The sequence below is a fragment of the Chroicocephalus ridibundus genome, chromosome 4 (assembly GCF_963924245.1).
Source record: "Chroicocephalus ridibundus chromosome 4, bChrRid1.1, whole genome shotgun sequence".
NCBI lineage: Eukaryota > Metazoa > Chordata > Aves > Charadriiformes > Laridae > Chroicocephalus > Chroicocephalus ridibundus.
In genome coordinates this window covers 25,830,662-25,852,171 of record NC_086287.1, presented here as the reverse complement: position 1 = coordinate 25,852,171, position 21,510 = coordinate 25,830,662, and the positions used below count along the sequence as shown (strand labels likewise).

At 41.1% G+C, this 21,510-nt stretch overlaps 1 long non-coding RNA gene across 1 annotated transcript; it reads left to right on the top strand.

Annotated features, from left to right (window-relative positions):
• The first annotated feature begins 10,408 nt into the window (after window positions 1–10,408).
• Window positions 10,409–18,226, top strand: LOC134515618 (uncharacterized). Its single transcript, XR_010071062.1, has 3 exons — window positions 10,409–10,496; window positions 17,242–17,398; window positions 18,016–18,226. It is a non-coding gene; the product is annotated as an uncharacterized LOC134515618 (long non-coding RNA).
• The last annotated feature ends 3,284 nt before the right edge of the window (window positions 18,227–21,510 follow it).

Genomic DNA, 21,510 nt, shown 5'->3' with positions numbered 1-21,510 from the left:
GACTCAGCCACCTTCATGTATACTACAGTTTTTCAGGAAAGCCAAATGAGTGATCATTTTTGGCACATGGAAGTGACAGTAGAGACACTTTCACTGTGATTCTGAAAAGACAGGAGCTGCAAATTGACTGGGACATTGCATTTTTGCATTGTCTCTCACATTGGAACAACACTGTCCTAAACGCTACCCTTTCTGCTTCTCTTTGTGCTTCATCAGGGAAACACAAATACAGTGTGAACAACCCATAGCAACACTTCTGGGAAATGCTTAGATGGGATGCAGCGTCCAAGAAGAGGCTCCTGCCCCTTTGTTGCTCTATGACCTTTTTATTCACTATGGTTTCTTTTCTGAATGCCTGGCTAGACTTCTGTCCTCTGTACCACAAGGCTTGCATCATAGTAGAGCAACTTCTTTACCTCACAAGTTTCGGTCTCCACCTGAAGGGTACTCCCCGGCTTTCCAAATTGCTCGGAGTAATGGGAGCAGATTTAGGTTTCATTTGAATGTGTTCACTGGCTGATCCCCTGGGGAAACTGAATGGCACAAAGCGTCTGTTGTCAGGGAGAGGTAAAATCACGTGCTGTGATTTAAAGAGAGATTGCTCAGAGGTAGTTTGGCTAGAAGGTGCCTGGGAGACATGTCAGTTACTTTGATTGGATTTGTGCCTTGATTCATTATTATTTTTTATAATGCTCATGACCGTTATTGCCATGTGGCCATGATAGTGCTGAATTAAGCAAGCAGTGGTTTTCTCCAAGCATCTGCCAGTTTTTGTAGTTCAATACGCATTCATCTCTGCTATATTCAGAGGAACGTGTAATGAAAATCACCATATTATTTACGAGCTGTCTACAGTGAAGAATTTCAATTACTGAGTTAGAGTGTCAGCTTACTCCAGAGAAGGGATACAGCCTGACACATCAGAATAACAAACGCGTGACAGATCCATTTTAATTGTCTTTCTTATCTGTGCTTAACCTCTATTATTGTAACAAAAAGAAGGGAAGAGAGGAGCTACCCTTTTTTTCATAAGGATAATGGTAGAAGGTAAAGCAGAGGATGGAGAGGCAGCCAGCAGCTATCAACTTATGAAACAACAATGTCAGGGAGTCCCTCTATGGAGACCGGCTGGTGTGTGTTTGCTGTCCTGATCAAAACAGTTTCCATATGATCATCTGATTGGATATTCCTGCTGCTTGCCACTGCATTATTCATCAGATAAAGAGGACCAGCTGGCAATCTTTTGTCATAAGCAGGGTTTTGAATGAGGTTGTAATAGAAGTTCTGCCAATGATTCCCTGTACCCATACAGGAGTGCCTTGAAGTTGCTCCCTCTAGAGCAGTAAGGACTGGGTTTTGTCCTGTTGATCTGTCTCTAAAGTTTTCATCTTCTCTGCTCCTGAATTATCTTTGCCCAGGCAGGGGGAAAGGGTTTGGTTTGTTTTAATGATGTCAGTGGGGTTATCTCCAGACTTGCAATCCACCCAGCTTGATTCCCTGCAGCTGCGCATCACTTCACAAGTATCTTTCCTGTCAAGTATCTCTGGGGCAGTGACACAAGTCCTGAACTCTTTTTTAACACCTTGCATACTTCAGTACGCAAGAGCAACACCATACTGAATGTACAAAAATGCTACAGAATACGGTAAGTCAAGGTGGAACTGTTTGAAAAATCAGTAAATCATTCAGTGGGGCTTATTTTCCTTTAGAAATAAAGATGGCTTTAAAAGACATAGACTTTTCTAGCATGTCAGAATTATAATTGCTGCGGCAAAAGGAGGCCCTAATCACCTCTAATCCATCCCATGTCTACCAAATGTAATTTGCATTTTAGGTGCTGATTCTGGCCATCTGTACTGTGGGCAGAGCAAGACGAGCCTAGTCTTGTATTTCAAGATGACTGAAAGGTGCAAAGTAAACAGTATCAAAGATGAAAAAGCAGTCTGGAACTTTGAATGGGCTCTTGGGATCTGACTCATGATTTCTGCTTGACAGTGGCCTTTTACATTAGTCTAAATATGTGACATAAATATTCATGAGCAATCCTGATGAAACATGCCACACAGTTTTTTCAGCTGTGTTGGTAGATTCTTCACCTGGTTCCTTAAAGATGCTACTGGTATGCTGTTAACTGAGAGGTTATGTTATTCATTTTGATGGATTGGATGTAATGTTTCAAGATATAATAATCAAGATTATTTTTTTTTATTATGCACCTGTACTTGCCTCCCAGATATAATTCCTTTAAAGCCTTAGAGAATTTCCGTGGAGATTTTTAACAAGAGCTTGATTTTTAAGCACATGAAAAAATACTAATTCTTTTACAAAGGCTGGATTTTGTAAGACTACTTATGTTTCATAGAAACATCTTGAGACTTTTTCTTAATTGCTTTGGATTTCTGCTTTCCAGTGAGATGGACAATTTAGCAGTCATTCAGTCCTAAAAGGGATGTTCTTTTCTTTGATGGAAAAGAAAACCTTGGTCTGTGCAAGTAACACGTGCAGCTCATTGTGCTGTGCTACCTTGGCTTCTCACTTGGTCTCTGTTTCAAAGTTCTTTTCATATCTACATTGCCAGAACACTACTGTACCCTAAACCACTTTATTATGGGGCTGGGTGGCTATCTGTGCTGGATAAATTCCAATTTCTTTGTCAATGGTTGATTGTGCCTCATTTTTGATGATGTCTGTGTGTGATCACTATTGTGAACTGATCCTTCCTTAGTGTTGAATCCCAGACATAACAAGATCCATTCCTTGGCTTCCTCTTGTGAGAAACAAGTTCCAGTCCGAATGAAATAGGCTCAGGCAGAATCCTCTGTGAAGCACATTTTTATTTACGTTCTTGCAAGAGCGGGTGACCTAGCAAGCAGGCACACTTCCAGTTCTTGAAACACACCTTTTTATTCCCTAATCCCTGCCGAATTTTTCCCTCCCCTGTTTCCCGTTGGTTAGGTACTCCAGGGTTCACAGTCTGTCCGAGCCACCTAAAATTCTTCCCGCATGTCCTGCCTCTGTTTACTTCTCTTTATGCTACACCTAAAGGGATTATCTGACTAGTTTATTTCTTTCCTTGCTGGTAAAAGATTGCTCAATGTCATTAGCCCTGGTTAAATGTTTGACTACCCTTCTAGACACTAATCCAGTAGGAATCAGTTTGTCCTTTTGTCTGTGTGATAAGAGATGTTCTACGAGCCTTTGCTGGAGCCTCTTTGTCTTAGTCATTCCCTTATCATGCCACCTCTGATGGAAACGGCTTTTCTCCTCTGCAAAAGCAATACCTCCCTTTCTTACACTCTCAGATGCAAAATCTCCTGTACTCTCATGTTATTTTTGTAGCCTCTGTGTTTCATTTTGTCTGGAATTCATGTTTCTGTATTAGAATTTAATATATAGCCTACTTATCTTGAGTTAACTGAAGCTGCTAAACCACATCAAATGACTCGAGGATCACTCATTGTCAAGTACAAGATATGTAGAATGCTGGGTTTTATTATCATGTCTTCCTCGCAGGTACAGCACACAAAGCTGTTTGGATATTTTCCGGTTTTCTGCAATTCTGGAGAATTTAAGCCCTCCAGGAGCTTGGAGCTGCTCCTCGCTTCCTTCACACAGTTCACTCTAGCCCCTGGCAACACGCACTGTTCAGAATCATATCTGAACAGACAGTTGGATGTCTTCAAAGTTAAGTATCTTGGTCCTTTGACTTTAGTTTTGTTACAAGTGAGACTTAAAGCTCCCAATACCTGTGTACTTTGTCAACTGCAATTTCATCATCCTTTTAGAGACAGAAGGCAGTGTTATCAAGATCACTAACGCAATATACAGAAGTGTTGACTAACAAAGCCTGGGACTTACTTACCTAGATGCTGAAGCTGTTTCTTGGTTTTCACATCCAATTCTTAACCTTCTTCTAACTTTGGAGTAATTAAGATACATTTCCACTTCTGACAAGTATGACTCTAAATAGTTTCTTGGACTAGTTACAATTAAAGAAAATCCAAACATATATTTCCAGCTGGCTATCCCCATCAAATCTAAAGTTAAGCAAAGTAGTCTAGTTTTGACCAAAATAAAGGGGGAGGGGGAAGGAAAGGAGGGATAAAAAATGCTTCAGCTATTATTTTCCGTGGGACTATCAAATTAGATTACAAAGTAATAAGGTTCTGTTTTATATGGTTCAGTGAAGTGCAAAAACCTACCATGTAGGTATTTAAATGATTAAAGTTAGTGCGAGGGTATAGGATACAGGCTGCACAAGAACCAACGACTCCACTTTTCAGAGTAGTGTCCCTTGGACTATTTTTGACCCACAAGGCAGGGGTGAAACTCAATCCAAATGAATTAAAAATTACATGGAAAGCACAGTTCTGTGTAAGTATTTAGCATGACATTTGTGGTTATCTGCTTTAGAAAAAAAAAATCCCTGTATTTGTGTCCAAAGCTTTAAAGTGTAATTATATGCTGAAGAATGATGGAATCATCCTGAGAGATCTGTTCTTCTTGTGTGTTCAGACTACCTGACTTCTGAGATGGCTTGTTAATGGTTTTTGATGGTATCCACAAGACATTAAGATGACATGATTAGTTTAGCAATGGCAATTAAAAGACAGAGGTGTGGGGGTAGTAGGAGAAAAAAGTATCATGTATTTAAAAAATCCAGTTGTAATTGTCTGTATTTTATTAGACAATTACTTTTATAGGGAGAGAGATGGAACAACTCTGCTGAGACTTGGACTTCAAGTTAACTCAATTACCAAGTTGCTATGGCAGATATGGTCCGTACATCTTTTAAAAGGATTTAAATGGGCATACTGGTATCCTAAAAATCAGCTCCAGCAGTTTATTCCTTAGAATGGAGACTGAAGTACAACATGTGAAGAAGATTATGGCAGAACTAAACAAGCAGCTATACTTTCTACAGGGTAGTGTGAGTAATAGAGGGGCACAGACCAGGTCACAGAAGTAAGCTGAAACAGGCAATGTGAATGTGCAGCTCTTACGGAACCAAAGTAACTGAAGGCATAGAGCATTCTGCCAACTTTCACTCCGTCACCTGTGATCCCTCAGTTGATGGCAGAGCAGCAGTGTCATCTAGATCATAGCCATGGGTTTGCAACCATGTTACTCAGATGACAGGTGAGAAGAAGAAGAAAGCTTAGCAAATGTAGCTGGGGATGGCATCCTATTAGAGAAAACAAACAAACAAACCTCCACAAAACCTGAGCTTAAATCTACAGTCCTGGCCTGGATTTGCTGGGATCCCAAAAGTCCACGTCAGCAAACAAGTAAGCGTCACCTAGTCACTGGAAGGCTAGGAATGGGAAAACCTATGTAGAATCGGTTAAAGGAGAAGCACTCTGAAGGGTTACAAAACTAGATTATGAAGTCCCAGCATATCCCCAGTGCCCCCGGATTTGACTATGTGCACATATTACTGGCTCTTCACCACCTGCACATCCTTGGTGTGACACATAACAAGGCTGTTGGAGCTGGATCCTGGCAGCTGTCTGGGGCTGCGCTCTGCACCCCACTGTGGCAGGACACAGGCTGGACCCACCACAGGATCTTCAAAGCCTTTGTGGAGAAGCCATCGTCCCACCCTTATCCTGGGCAAGCTGGAACTGTCCTGATCAGCCTCTGGGAGAGGCTGTAGCTCTGAAGTAACCTCCCTTGTTCCCCTGGTTCAGCTTTGTCACTACATGAGCCATAGGACAGTGGCCCTGGAGGTGGCAGCCGGGGTCAGCCCAGAGTCCAGGCCATCAGGGAAGTCCATGGTTGTGAGACAGGCCTAGGGTCGAGCTGGGAATGCAAAGGAGGCCCAACAAGGAGAATGCCAATTAGGACACAGCCCTGGGACGGCAGGGCCATGTGGGTGGGACAGGGAGGCCAGGCTGGGGCAGTAAGGAGCACTGTGGGCTAAACTGTCCTGTGGAGGTATCACTTCTTCCCTTCCAGGACAAAGCTGTACTCAGTGCTGGAATGTGCATTCCTTGGTTTGAATTTATTGGTTAAATTCAGTCATACTATGTGTCTGCGTAGCAGCCAGGAGTAGCCAGGCTCTCACCCCCTCAGAATACTTCCCCTCACAAAAGGTTGGAAGGAGCTGAGGTGGGTGCAGGCCTGGCCTGACCGGGCAGCCGTGGCCTTGCAGTACCGTAACGTGCTGTGTTTACTTACACCATTGATTTAGCTTTAACTGCCTCGCATTTCACTTGGATCTCCAGATTGCCTCTGTTTGCTTTCTGCTGTTTTGGCTCCCACTGTAATTCTGTTATTGGAGAAATGAGGTAAAGTGATTAATGACATTTACATTAATTAAAACAATCAATTAATTAAATTAATCAATTTAAATTCATTAAGTCAATTAGCCAAATGAATTCCAGTAACTGAGATCCTGCTGCCTGCTTTAACTCTGTGACCTTGGCACTGGAGCACATTGTGGTGGGCTGTCTGATGGGCACCAAAAGGAAGTCTCCAGAGGCTCAGGTGCAAGGAATTAACCACCAGAGGCCTTGAGGGCCTGCGGTGTGCCTCAAGTGACTTGTTTAGTATCTATTTCTCAACCCTATTCCCCACTTACTAGAATCAGGAAAGGGCTAAAGAGGCCCAGGTTTTACTTTGTTTTGAATACTGATGTGTATCACCAAGAGATCACTAGTGCAGGTGTATTTACTGTTTGAGTGACTCCTGCCACGTTGCTGTCATGGGGCCTGTCCGGAGTCGTCTGCGTTTGTTACCAACTTTCTGTTTAGACTGTAAGTGATCCTTCTGGTATCCGCACAGCTCTAAGGATGCTTAGCGAATTTGAATAGTACACCACACTGTACAAGTGTAAGGAAAACTCCTAAGAGATGTCATAGAGTGGCTGCTTATGACCCCAAGCAGTTGACTGATGTCAGCTAAGAAGGTTGTAACGGAGGCATGATTTTATAGGTTCATTTTGCTTGTAAGTTGAATTGAAAACATTTTGGGATTGCATTGCCCCAGCACTGGAGAAATTTTAAAACCAAAAGTTTTCCTGATACTTCTGTTTAAGCAAAGGTGAGGAATCTTCGTAACAAAAAGGCTGCTTAACATAAAAGGCTGTACATTTGTACTGAAAATATTAAGAGACAAAAGTCATCTGGATTTTTTCATACTGAAAGTAGTCACTGAATTTGTGCAGAATATAAGGCATTTGCTTGAACATTGCATAGTCCTAATTACTGTTACTTGCACGTATACCCTAGCTGTTGTTCTCATTAAACATTTTGTGCCCAGAGTAAGCTACAATCTCAGTAGTTAAGATTAAGAGCAGAAGAAAAAGAGATGTTGAAGGCAAGGAATAGAGATAAAAAGACAATAATGTTATATCTACACCACTGGGTTATGGAAGATCTAACAGGCTGCAAGTACAGATTGCAAACTTGCAAATGCAGACTATATATAGATCTAGACAATACTTTCTGAAGCACACCAGGACTAATGTGTTCAAACATCTGGGTGTTCAAATATCTTGTTAATACATTTACACCCTAGGGCATACAGGGTGTCTCCAATTCATCTCCAAGGCGATAATTTGAAGAGGGGATGGGAGGAGAGAGAACTTCATTATCCTTTTAGAGAGTTCTGCTTTATAATGATATAGCTGTAACTGATCGTAGAATCATAGAATGGTTTGAGTTGGAAGGGACCTCAAAGAACATCTAATTCCAACCCCCTGCCAGATCTTCTGAATCCCAGTCCAGAGTCCTGATCTTTTCACATCTAGGAAATGTTTCTTGTGTTTAGGTTCTTGTACTCTGCATTCAAGTTTGTATCTTATAAACCTGAAGGATTTCAAAGTACAAGGTAAATGTATTCCAGGCAAATTCTTGAAGCGTATAGCAAAAAACTACAGAATTAAGGGGTTACTGGTTTCCAAGGGGTATACAGTATTCATACAGCATCACAGACGAGCCTGGAAAACATCAAGGGACTTAACAGAATACGGGACCTGCCAAAAGCAAGAAACAAAATAAAGCAGAAGAAAGGATGGTGTATCCTGGAGAGGGCTGATTACTGAGTCTGTAAAGAGAAACAGCGTAACTTCTGACACAGTTTGAGTAGAAATTAAGGGCATTGAAAGGAGCTGGATGATGTCTCCCCTGAGACAGTTAGAGCAATTAGAGAAAGGAGAGGATCAGGAGATGTGTTTACAGATAAAAGAGGGTAAGGAGGCCTAAGACTTTGATTGTACGATTAATTACTTGGATATTGATTTAGGTAACAAATATGCAAAAGCTAAGGAGGATGTATGTTTGCAAAAATACTTCTAAGGGTTGCTGCTTTAAAGAAATACATTGAAAACTGTGTAATATGAGGCAATTTGGGGATGCTAAAACATGAAATGAATGACAAGCTAATACCCCGTATTTCTCAAGTATTTTTATTTCTCATGGATATCAATGGAACTTCATATGTTGTGAATCAAATCTGCCATTTTTTCTGCATCCACAGTCCTATAATCTTGTACCCTTGAGTAACAGCTTGAAATAAATGGAATTATTGGCAAAGTCAAGTGCTGTGCTGAGTGAATGAAGCAGAATTTAACCCTCAGTTTTTACTCCTACACTGGCCAAATTCCCTTTCATTTGTGCGTGAGTAAGGACAGAACAAAACCCTCAAGCTTTGACAGAGTTACTTCTTAAACAGACTTAAACCCCGTGCTTGTACTGCAGTGATGCTTATATACATATAAGCACCTGTATATATACAGAGGGGAAGAAAGCAGTGGATGCTTTTGTTTTAATTCAGTCCCTGCAATTAAGCAAAATATAAACACAGAAGAGCAAAGACATCTGGAAAGAGGTGAGGTAATGACAGGGTGTGTGCCATGGTGTCTGAAGCGGCAGTGCAGAGGATTTTTGGTAAAAGCAAACTGATAGCTACCAAAGAGATGCTTTCTGATAGCCAAGCCAATCAGCTCAGGGGCAGGAAAGGTGGAAAATACTTGAAGGGATAGTCATGATGAAGACTATGGAAGTGGATAATGAGGTCTCATGTTGAGTCTGAAGTGAAGACTCCACACAGACACTTTGGATCCAGCCGTCTTGTTTGAAGCAGTGGCAACACCTGGTAAGTGGCATTGCCAGGACAGCTTTCTCATGACAAAAAGCTTGTGCTCAAAACATCTTTTATGTCCAACTTGTACTTTCAGGTGAGGGTATTTGTGCTTTTTTTCTTAAGGACTTCCGTGGTACTGGCATTCTCATTGACCAACTCTTACTACTACTCTGTTTTGTATAGAGACATAAGAGCATAACCTGCTCCACAGGTGTGCTATTGTGTATTGACTCTCTTTCCATCAGTGAAATGCTTTTGCTGTTGTGCTGGAGTTTATCATTTACTAATAATGCCAATTCATTCCTGCCTTAACTTCCTTGCTTTCAAAAGGAAGCCAGCTTTGATACCATTACCACGTAACATTTTCTTATGCTTTACCTGTGTTACAAATAATTGCCTCTTGCAGAGTATATTTTCATGTGAGTTGATGAAAAATCCCTGTATACTTTTGGAATGACAAGGAACAAACCCTTGTGAAACTGATCAGTGACCAAAATATACTTTGAATCACAAGAACTAGTCATTGACAGGACTAGTTTTTGGGTAAGTGTAGAGTTATAGAAGACACTGGCTACAAGCACTGAGAATGGGTTAAGGAGCTCTTGCTCTCTGTTGCTTGTTGGTGCTCTCATGCAACACTGCATTGTCCCTTCTTTGGGCCAGTGTTACTGTTAGTGGGGTTACACCACTGTGTTCTGGATTCAGCCCCTCTTCAGCAAAAAAGAGAAAGGATTATCTTTAAGCTGAATTATTTCAAAGAATCAGTTTGTAATGTGGATTCGCAAATAGCTCTATGAACAAAACTGATGAGAAGGGAGGAATAGGAGCCCTTTTAGCTATCTTCATCATCAAAGTCACAGTTTAAGCACATCTTGACAAGGAGAAGATTCTACTCTGTAATCTATATGCCCTACTAAAGCTTTTGCAGTTTCAAATGTTGCATTGCCTTGAAGTACCAAATGGGCTATGACACAAAATTGATTTCAGTGGAAATACCATTTGCTGTTAAATGTTCATACAGCATTATCACATACTGCTTCTTCTATGAAATCTAAGACAGAATATTTAAAGTGAGATTGATGTTGGAATAATAGCAGAAGAAATGATGCAGCTGCAAGAAAATTAATATACTGGCATGTATATGGTTATATAAGGTTATTTTGTCTTAACATATGTCTTTTCTTCCTAATATGTCACTGGATACTGTCTTCCCATATAGGAGGAAGGGATTAAGCATTTTCCAACAAAGAAATGAAGTCATGGGGCAAAAAGCCAACCTAGTTCCCACGCACAGAAAATGCAGAAAATGCAGCAGAGCTTCTGAAGGCTTGAAGACCTTCTTCCTCTAGCAAGTCCTCTGTTTTCACATAAAGGATGTTCTGTAGTGCAGAAAGGCATTACAGCAAAAGGTAGGCATGGCTTCATTGTGAGGGGGAGGAAGTGAAGGGTTGTGGTGTTCTCGGTACATTAATATCTGCTAATGTGGCTGTGCGCGCTATTATGTGCTGTAGTAATACCCACTGGCTGATCCCAGATTTCTCATGTACCTTGAAAAGAGGGTAGTGTGGGTCTTTCAGCAGGTTTTGGGGTATCCCTGCATCATAGGGCTGTCCCCTCTCATTCATAATCTTCCTCTCATGCTCTAGTCATCTTTGAATTCAAAGGGTTTGCATGACTGAGGCTTCGTCCACATACAAACATGCAAGAGAAGGGTAAATGCATAAACAGAAACATGATCTGAAAGTACCAGTATAATAAGGCTGGAAAATATCCCCCTTCCCCAAACTTTGCTTAACATGTGTTTTCAGTAGCAAAAGAGGTCAGAAAAGATGGTGAGAAGAGAGAGTGCACATGTGCAGGGCCAGATCCAAAGCTGGCGCAGATCACATTGGTTTGACTGTAGACCCTGGAGTTGTGCCTGTTTACCCCGGGTTCGGGCAGAGAGAAAGCTTATAAATGTCAGTGCAGAGGTTGGTCAGGCACTGTGGATTGAGGGTGCTTCCCATCTGGAACACCACATTCCCGTGTTGAGTTAACAAGGAAGACACATCAGGGCAACTAAACAAACATAATCTGTGACCTACTCTCTTTAACTGGTACTTCAGTGTGATGAGCTCATTAAGGGCAAATCTGCTAACACTCATTACATGCTGGCAGAAGACCGGTACGTGGTGCATGCTGTCATCTCAATGGGAGATCAAGAGATATCCAGCTCTGACATGACCCATTATTGCTAAATAGCAAATTTGTGTAGTTGTGTTTCATGAAAATGCTTGATGCGCATTAAAGGAAACCTTTTGAACCCAAAGCTCATTAATTTTTTTTTAGTTCATCAAATTTGCAGGCAGGCTGCTGTACAGCCCAGTTCTCAGCACTCTCCTGTCAACTGTCTAATGAATATGGATGTTATTTGTAATGCTCTTTTGGGGCAAAGGCCCAAATCCTGATGCCTGTGTTTCCCCCTTGGCATTAACTAAATTTGCAGCAATTAGGGCACAATCTTTTGAAGTGTTGAGAGCCCTTAACTCTGCTGATTATAGCAGACTTGGCATCCTGACCAGAAAGGCCGTTTTGCCAGTAGAAGTAAGCGGAAGATCTTGGCATGGAACCAGTTCCATGTAGTCATTTTTCCAGCTTGCTGAGTACAGTTTCTGTTCCTAAATGAAAAATGGTTAATATGTTTCCTTTCACTCAACACCAGATCCACAATAATGATTAAGTTTTGCTTGGGACTGATTTACTTTCATGATAGGCATAATTTTTTTTTTTTTGATTGAAGTCTTAGTACAGAGAATCGATCAGCTTCTGTAGCTGGATATATGCTTGGGCATAGCCCCACTGCTTGGTACTTGGAGTTACGTATTCCTACGTTTCCTGATTCAATGTATCCAGCCTCAGCAGTGCCCAGTGGTTCACCACCAAGCAGTAACCAAATGGTAGCAAAGTTGAATGGAGTTAGAAAGACCTAGTAATACAGTAGTGTCCCCCTCATTATGTCTGGTTATAAGTAGAATCCACTTTTCGTCTAAGACTACCAGCTGGTCTAGGAGAGCTTGTCTTGAGTAATCTCAACCGCTAAACAAAAGCTTGAATGTGATTTGGGAGTGCACTCAATCATGGATAGTTAATTACTGTGTTATACTAGTTTCTTCAGGATGAAGTTGTAAAGGGGTAAAGTGAATCAAATGTGTGCTGCTGCTGCTGCTTCTGGTCAGTTCTAAGTATGTCACGCTATGTTTGCATTAAATATTATACTCCATGAGGTGCTCATCCATTACACTTTTCTGGTACTACTACTGAGAGGAAAGCAACAGACTGTCCCTGATAGCTAATACTGCAGACTGAACTAGTCTCTCTGAGACACAGAGACATGTTTTGTTATGATAATTCTTCTGCAGAGTGCTTTCCTCCAGCACATGGGAGAGGTGGGTATTCAGTGGCAATATATTATGATTTATCAAATTTCAGCAGTTAGAGCCCTTAAAATGAATAAAAGGGATAGCTGAAAGATGTAACATTGGACCAGAGCACTTACCACACATTTTGGTAGACTTCAAAATGATCAGTTAGTGATACCAGACTTGGGACAGGCATATGTAATGGACAGCAGTTAATGCTTTTGAAACTGAAAATCCAGCAGTTACAGGGTGTAACTGCATTGGCAGCGTCAGTATATATACATTGACAAGGCAGACAAGACTGATTTTCAACTGGCTGAGTGTAAGAGAGTCACTAGGAGTCAATAATCAGCGGGTAAAATAGGTCAGGATCAAGAAACCAGAGGATTTACCACCAAACCATCAGGTGGTTCTGATATACTTAATCTGAATACACTGGGGCAGAGGTGTCAGTTAAAAGAAATGTAAGTGAAATTTTTTTACCTGACTACTCTGCCCTGTGCTAATAGTCTTTCTTTCCCAAATATTTTACTGACTTGCAAGTTTAAATAAATAAATCCTGATCAATAAAGCCTGATACTGTCTTTTACCTTTTCCTAAGCATGAACAGGAACCAAAGCTTGCTGTTCACTGCCGCTTAGATTTCAGTGGGTTTAGTGTTGTGGATATTGGTAATAATGAGTCTTCTTATTGAATCAGTTTAAGAAGTTGCACTGAGGGATAAAGATACGGGTTTTTAGATATATATATATATATATGTATCTGTATGTAGTGACAATACATTGGTGTATGAGATTTAGATACCAAAATCCACAAACCAATAACTTACCAGGCATCTTGTCCTTTATACCCTCTTTTTTTTCTGTGCAGTATCACACAATATAATGCAAAATATGAGCATTTGCATTTAGCTTATTTTTAGAAGGCAGTTCTGTGATAGACATGTTAGTAGCATAGGCTATGGGAAAGATGGTCATAGAAACTTTTCTAGTTATGGAATTTCAAAGCCTTTGCAAGATGAGTTACAAATCAGAGGTGCACTGGCTAATGGAGACAAACGACAAGCCATTTGCATTCTTGCATGCAACAGAGCTGTGTACAGTGTAGGGAGGACTTTTATGCCACGTCTGTAATCAGTAGGATTCCACAGAAATCTTTATTACAGCATAGGCACAAAAAAAATTTGATAGTTGACCTTTGGTTATTCACCTTGTCCCTCCTCATGAAATCCATCTAGTGTTCTTAAATGTGGAGTGGATTTACCCTTTCCTGCCCTGTTTAGTCACTTGACCAAAGGGTTCTAGTCAGAGAGAAAGTCCACCTGGGAAAATTAAAAATACTTTGAGTTTAAAAAAAACAGTCAGCTGATGAGTAGCAGCATTTATGGTGAGAAGGGACAAAGAATTTCGGCAGTAGGAAAGCCTTTCTATTTGTAAGAGTAATGGAAAGCGAGGAAAAATGACTGCAAAATCTTTATAATTGGAAACATGAGTTGGTCCTGCCTTGGATTAGATCCTTTTTAGGGGTCCCTTCCAGACCTATTTTCTACCATTACGATCATTCCATCTGCCTACATGAAACAGCCCAGGAGGTTTCATCAAGTCCAAAACTGCTGGGAGAACGAGAGAATTTGGCGTGCTTTCTCTGCAGCCTTTAGTCACTGCATTTACACTTTTCTGGCCCTACAGCCAAGCACACAGTCATATCGACCAACCATCCATATAATTTGTTGCTGAATTTGTTGCTGGGTGTGCTGTCAGGGCTGCCTCTTGAGCAAGCCAGAACAAACTCCAGGGCACACCACTCAAGGGTACACTTGGCTGTTATACGCATAAGCTCCAGGACTCTGCCTAGATGAGCAGCTTCCGTCTAATCCATCTGCTCTCATAGAGGTATTACATGGCTGATGGCCAGCAGGCCAGATGGCATTGAGTACTTTCCTAGAAGAGTCCCAAGCATCAGCTGCTACAAGGATAGGAGGAATTTCTAAGCGCTGTGAGCACAGGCCAGGTTTAAATAGCCTCTAAGGGAGTAGAGATGCAAAATGTCGGGTCTGGGGAATTCTCTGGGACAGGTCAGGTCTAATACATGTCAGGTGTATTATGTATTGCTACAAGGTCAATTTGCTTACATTCAGCTTTTCTTTACGTTAAAAAGCCTTCCTCTATACAGGGAAGAGATTCCTCACAGTGACTCGGAGATGGTTCAGTCAATATTTGATCTGTATTTTGTTAACCAAGACAGACTGACTTTCACTGACCTCCTCAGACATCCTCCAGCAAAAAACTGGCAATTCTTTCAGTTGCTGTTTCTGAGGTAAACAATCAACCAGGTCAAAGAGCTTTGGGGTTTTTACTAAAATGAGAAGAAAAAGAAAATCCCGTCTCCATCTTTGCAGTTCAGCTTGTTGTTCTATTTGACACCTGGTGTTGGACCTTATGTCAGTCTGTGCTTTGGCAAATTTCAAGTTCAATAAACACATCCTTAACACACCATTTGGGCTAGACTAGATACAGGCATAGCCAACACTCTCTTTTCCATACATGGCATCCAGTGTGATTTCAAAAGCCGAGATCCGTGTTTAAAGTTCTAAAGACTATTGCTAAAACCTTTTATTTTGACATTAAAAGTGTGCTCGAAGGGAGAGGATAACCATTCTATCTGAGACTGCAAAAGTCATGAAATAAAAGGATAGCTTAGTGGAAATGTAACTAAATGTGTACACATCAGAGGCTACTATAATTTATAAATAAAGCTCCTTTTATTTAAAATAGACCAAAACGATGATAACAATAAAAAAAAAAAAAAAAAAAGACCAATCCTAAAGATTTCCACCTGGTCATTAACATGTAAATCACTGTCTTAATTAGAGTCCTACTTAATGAAAAATTTTTTCAGTCCTTGTTCCTAAGTGTTTTCAGTATTATTGAAATAATCAATTAGATTTGTTTTCATGCTTTTAGTTGCTAGAGAAAGACTGAGCTGGCATTTAAATTTTTTTAATGCTGTGAATGGCAAAAAGGGATGGAGAATTGAGAGATAAGATGGAATGTTCCCTGTGCTTAACCTATAAAAACTAACAGGAACTATTGATGACTTTGTGTGTGGTATTGAAAACATGATCTAGGAGAGTGGCGTTTTACAGCTGGACACATAGAATAATGACCAAACGAAAAAGAGCCTTTCTCCTACTCCTTTTTCAAAGCGGATCTGTCAGGTCTCTTGTCGTTTGCAAACAGCTGCAGTCTCCTGCAGAATCCTCAGTTGGGGTCAGAGGGGAGTAGCTCCTGAGCGCGCTTTGTGCCCCAATAGGCAGCTGGCTCTCGTCAGCCTGGCTTCTCCTGTGTATCCTCTCTTCATTATGTCTCTTATTGTGGTCCAGAGAGCCTGGGTAACATGAAACAGACATTGACTTTGCAGGATTCAGTCTTGTTACAGATGGGTGGAGACACAAAATCCAGTTTTCAAAGCATTATATCCCTCTAGCAGGTCCTTTTGCTATTGAAGTTGGGTGATAGCACAGGAGGAAGGGCTGCTGTGATTGGTTTTCGTTCTGCTGACTACTAATATACAGTCAAGGGCCAAGCGTGCTAAGGAAGCGCAAAGAACAGTACATTAACTAAACAGAAATCATGGTCATTCATTGAGAACTGAAGACCACAGGTGCCAACCTCCACTACCCAAGCTAAAAAAAATTTCTGTGTTGGATTTGCCAGCATGTTATCAACCCTGGCCAGTCATCTGTGTGAGATAATTGCATACGCTCAACTTGAAGTAATTTCTGTCTTTTGTGACCTTTTCCAGCCTGGCCACCATAGGCCTGACAGACCCTTACCTTGGAGCAGTAGCCTCTAATCATCTTTCTGAAGCCCCTCTGCTCGTGCTGAATTGTGTCTCTTGCATGGTAGCAGTGAGATTGCTGAACCTATGATTTCTAAATATATAATAAAGGCAAGTTTTCTGCAGAGATAGTGTATTTTATTAGATCATTGATGAGGTTGGCAAAAGCAGACAAGCTTTCTAAGCTCCCAGTCCCTTCCTTGGATCATTAGAAGTGTATCTTCTTCAGCCAGGAAGCGCTCACTCCCTTCTTTTCCTGACAAGTGCTCTTAACAAGCTACCTAAACTCCTCCTTCATTGTAGAGTTTTTCCTTTATTATTCGCTGAAGGTATCATTGTTTGCCACTGACAGCCTCTTTTCAGATGACATTCAGAAGACTTTCTGCCATCTGTTCCAGACCTTTCTGCTTTGGACCGAATTTGCATTTGAATTTTTGCATTCAGAACGGGCTCATATGAAGAAAGCACAATTTATCATTTTCTTTCCTCTGAATTAAAAATTGCAAGTGATCAAATTCACTTAGAAACGAGACAGTTTTCTTTTTCCAAGGGAAATGGTAGACCTCTGGGCTTGTTCCACCTCTTCCCAAAATAGCATCGAAAATGTGTGCACTTTAAAAGCCATCCACACTTAAAAGTTTTTCTATGGTTCTTTTGAAAATCTTTGTTTTTCCCTTCTTATTCCAAAAATGTTAGCACAGAGCAGTCAAATATCGGTCTATTTATAAATTTTATCTCAGCATTTTCATCACAATTGAACTGATGCATAAAAGGGGCTTGAATGAACACTCTCGGTCCTTTTTCTTTAGAATTTTTTAAATACTTTACTAGTCAGGAGTCTGTTTAAAATTGACTTGTCTTTAATGAGTTATGCTAAATTTACCTCTTTAGACTGAAGTTTTTCATTTGTTCACAGAAATGCAGTTTAGTTAGCAAGGACAAGTGTTTTTCCCATTACCAATTCTGTACTGAAGCGCCAAACACCTTGGAAAGTCACAAATGAAAAATCCTCAAGAAGCACAGCAGAAGACCGGGAGCTACCTTTTTATAACATTTGTTCGCTTCAGTCTTGGGTGAGTGAGAGAAGTTTGTGATCAAAGCATTATTTCTATAATAAAGAGACTCAGAAATGCTACAGACACTGTTATCTGCTAATCAATCTTATTGAGTTTTCGGTGCTGCTCAAAATAGAACAAGACCAGTTGATCATCTTACACGTATGACATTGGTCTTTGGAAAACAGTGGAGGTGATCACTACTAGGAAATGGCATCTGGCAGCATGTTATTCATAAGGCTGATTTATGCTGAAAACTCAGTGTGACTCTACAATCGTGTTATTCCTTCTCTTCTGGGCTCCCTGAGTTGGCTGGTGATATTTCTCAAGAAGCTCAAGCTGTTATTTCCATTCTGCTTGTTGCAGCCTGAAAAACATTTAGAGTGCAAGCTTAGGAGTAGTAGAAAGAAGATGGGGAGCTGGGCACAGATGGCATTGATAATAAAGCAAAGCAGCTGTCAATATTACTTCAGAATGAAGTATTAATGATTAGCACTCTAGTTTGATATGTTGACAAGACCAAGCTTGCAGTTTAGAGTGTGTGAACTTGCGTGCCAAGAGCAATATGGCTAAAAGCAGAGAAGAGGGACTAGCCTTTAAGAGTTTCTGATTGCTGACACTCTGCTTTTTTTCAGTAGGAGCTGCAGTCATTTGCTGCAATGCCTCGTATAATGAGCTCATAAGTATTTGAAAAATGATAAGAAGAGAAAGCAGACAGTAGAAAGATGTCATTCAGTTGGAACAAATAACTCCTGAAGCATTTTGAACCTTGCCCTTCACTCATGCTGAGATCAGCATGCATCTGTAAGTGTGTTGTTTATACAGGTCAGACAAGAATCTTCTGTCATATAATGATGGGCTCTGTCAATAGCTTTTCATTTTCTTGAAGTACTAAGTGCGGGCTCTTTCCAGAAGCAGGATATTGAACTGGGTAGACCACTGGTGAGACACAGCTTAACTCCCCGGCATGTCCTCATTTATTGATGGAAAGAGCGTGGCTTTTTATTTACCTCTTTCTCACTCAACAGTGCTATTCATCTCCTACTCTGGAAATGTTTTTACTGCGAAGTATTTACTGCAACTGCTCTTATTAGCTTGAATTCTAGCCTCCCGGAGTGGTAGGATATGCACAGGATATCTTATGATATTGTACTGTACGTGGCTGCAGTCTGAATGTCTCAAAGGAGTGGTCTGAAAACAAATGTCTCCTATTGCATGTCTGTGATGAGCACCTGCCAGACTGCAGTTTGTGTTAAAATAAGAAAGTGATAATGAGATGGCTCTATCATATGTCCATCTGAAAGACTAAGACATAAATGAAAGTAAAAAAGGGAAAATACATCATCTTTCAAAAAGAAGGAAGAAAAAATAATTTATTTTTTTTTTAATCAAAGAGCTTTAGTTGAGGTGCTTCGTGTATGTCTCTCTGCTCCACTGAGTGCATTTTTGCGTTTCTTTCTCTTAGAGGTATCAAAGGCAAATCCAGCTGTCTTGGGGTATGATTTTTTGATTATATTTGTTCCTTTAAGATTATTTAAGTGCACATGCAAGAGTTTACAATGTTAAGTTTGATTCTGGAAGGGAGGTTCAGGAAATAAAACATTGAATCAAAATTTTTTACAATGCTAAATCAAGTGCGGTGGAAAAATACAAATATACTATATCAATTCATTTGCCTTTAAACAACCAACCCAGAAAAACTGACAGGAAGCAGAAGTCTTATCTAACAAATTCCATATGTCTTCCCTGAAACACTCCACGTTTCTGTTCAGAAATTTTTACGTCATAGTGTTCTAGTGTTTCGGCGAGCATGTCTGAGGCTTCCTGGTCAAGATTTCCTTTTCTGATTATTGAGATTTTTGTTGCAGTTCTCCATCCTTTGACATTTCTCCAACTCTCAGAAATGGTTAGCAATTGGCATTTACAGTTTAGAAAGCACTTAACGCATTCTGGTAAGGCTGTTGTCTGGTCCTGAAGAGCATCCACCTTTTAGGAGTTCAGTTGGTGAAGGTGTGGAGTTCAGATGGTTGAGTCCAAGACCAGCTCTTTTGCTGATAAGAGCTGTTGTGAATAGATCTAGAAGTGAGGGCCTGCCCCTCCTTTCCCTTGAGAGCTGCTTTTAGCTGAGACTTCAGCGCTTCCCCATCCTGTGTCACACAACCGTGCAGCAGCTGTGTCTCTACCCAGTCTCCCACCTCCGTGAGTCTGACCCGGACCCGCTGGTTTGGCTTCCTGGCTTGGCCTTGGACCTGGCACAGATTCGGCTGGGTGGTCACTGCGCTGTGTCTGACCCTGATCACTCTCTCAATCACTGTCTCTTCTGACCTGAAATTGATGCTCTGCGTCCTGCCTCCTTGCTGGTTAGGACACTGATCCCACATACTTTGTTACGACACTTGGCAGCTGGTTCACCTTTCCTTGCAGAGCAGCTGGCCCTTGCTGCTCCCTGAAAACAGTTGGGTACTGAAAGCTGTCCAGATCAGTCAATTTAGGAATGTTTTGGTTGAGCCACTGATGCCTTTGTTATAGGTGATAAACATGATATCCTGTCACTCTAATATCAGGATGTGTGGAATAATTACTAAATTGGCCAAGAATACAAAAATACAGCATTGTTCACACATTAAGGGAAGTCATAAAATCAAGAGGCTTCTGAGGTAGAATACAGCCGCAGCTGGCACACGAAGAATGCAACATCTGTGATTCCCTGTACAAGGTTGTCTGCGAAGCTACATGAGGGATGGAACGGAATGCGCTTGTTCCGTGGCCTTCCCTTGTGACGAATAGCAGGTATGGGGACGAGATGGTACTACGGAACAGATAAGCGGCCTACACGCTACCCGAGCCAACATTTCGTCAAATATTGATGAAATGCTGTCCTTTGTGCGAACTTTGCTCACCACAATGTACCAAAACACACCTCCATCCCGGAGACTATCCGCCCCCGAGGTGCAAACACTCCTCGAGTACATTAATCATAATAAAAGTACGTATGACTAAAGTCACTCAAACTCCACTTTGAAGATAAAAAAATAGTATAAAAATAGCCCAAGAGAGAGGGGATGCCAGGGAAGACACCATCGCAAAGAATTCCACCGCTGATTTCCAGGATCAGTCGACGGGCTGAGCCTTTCTTCCCCCCCATAGGGACGCCTTTGGGTAAGACTTCGATTACACCGAGTGCTTTCTCTGGGACTTAGAAATTTCTCTAGAGAATCTCTACCCTACATTTATAGCCAGGCTGTATCGTTTATAGTTTTGTCACGCGTTTTGTATATTTAACAATATCTTTATTTGCACGTGCTTTGCAGACAGTGTATTTATCACCGGCAATCCTAAAGAACCTGTATATCTGTTGTTCAAATAAACTGCACTGTTTAAGTAGCTAGTCGTTTCGCTTTCTCACTGAACGCGACCAAAGACTCGAGAGTGGCCGTGCTAGTTCAGGAGCACGACTGGACTGAAGGTGCAGTCCACTATTAGTGTATCCAAATCGTAGTAGTTTAATACATATTAAATGCGATTGGACTGATAGTGCTGAATTGGGCATCACTCAGAATTTAAACCTAGCCGCACCTAGCCTCCCACCTCGGTGAGGAGTGTTAGAACGCAAGGGGGTTTATCTTCTGCCAAAACCGCTTGGCCCTTTTTCACGCAACAGGATGGAACTAGCTCAGTTTTTGACATCAGTATGTACATTATCACTTCCATCTGGAAATGGATCCAGATAGAATGCGTAAAACCGTGATTTAAAACCATGGCATGCGTGTACTGGTAGTCATGGATTTTCATTCCCAGTCGTGTCTTTTGAGGGTGTTTTCTAGATTTTTATTGTAGATCTGGGCTGAAAGGTCAGAGATTGACAGGTCAGATGAGATGACTGCTTTTGAAGAGTATTATCCTCCTTGTAAATGAGTATTTCTGAATTACTGCTCTGAGGAAGTTTACTCACTGTATAAGCAATTGTTTTCATCCACAGAGCTTCTATGATGGCACTGAAGGAAGTGGGTTACATTCTGGGAGAGCTTTCAGATGGGGGTGAGGTGAACATACTTTGTTGTGGGTGTGAGAAATGCATTGGAAGATGTTGCATTTGTTGCTTAGGCACAGTCTGACTCTATTTGGTGTAT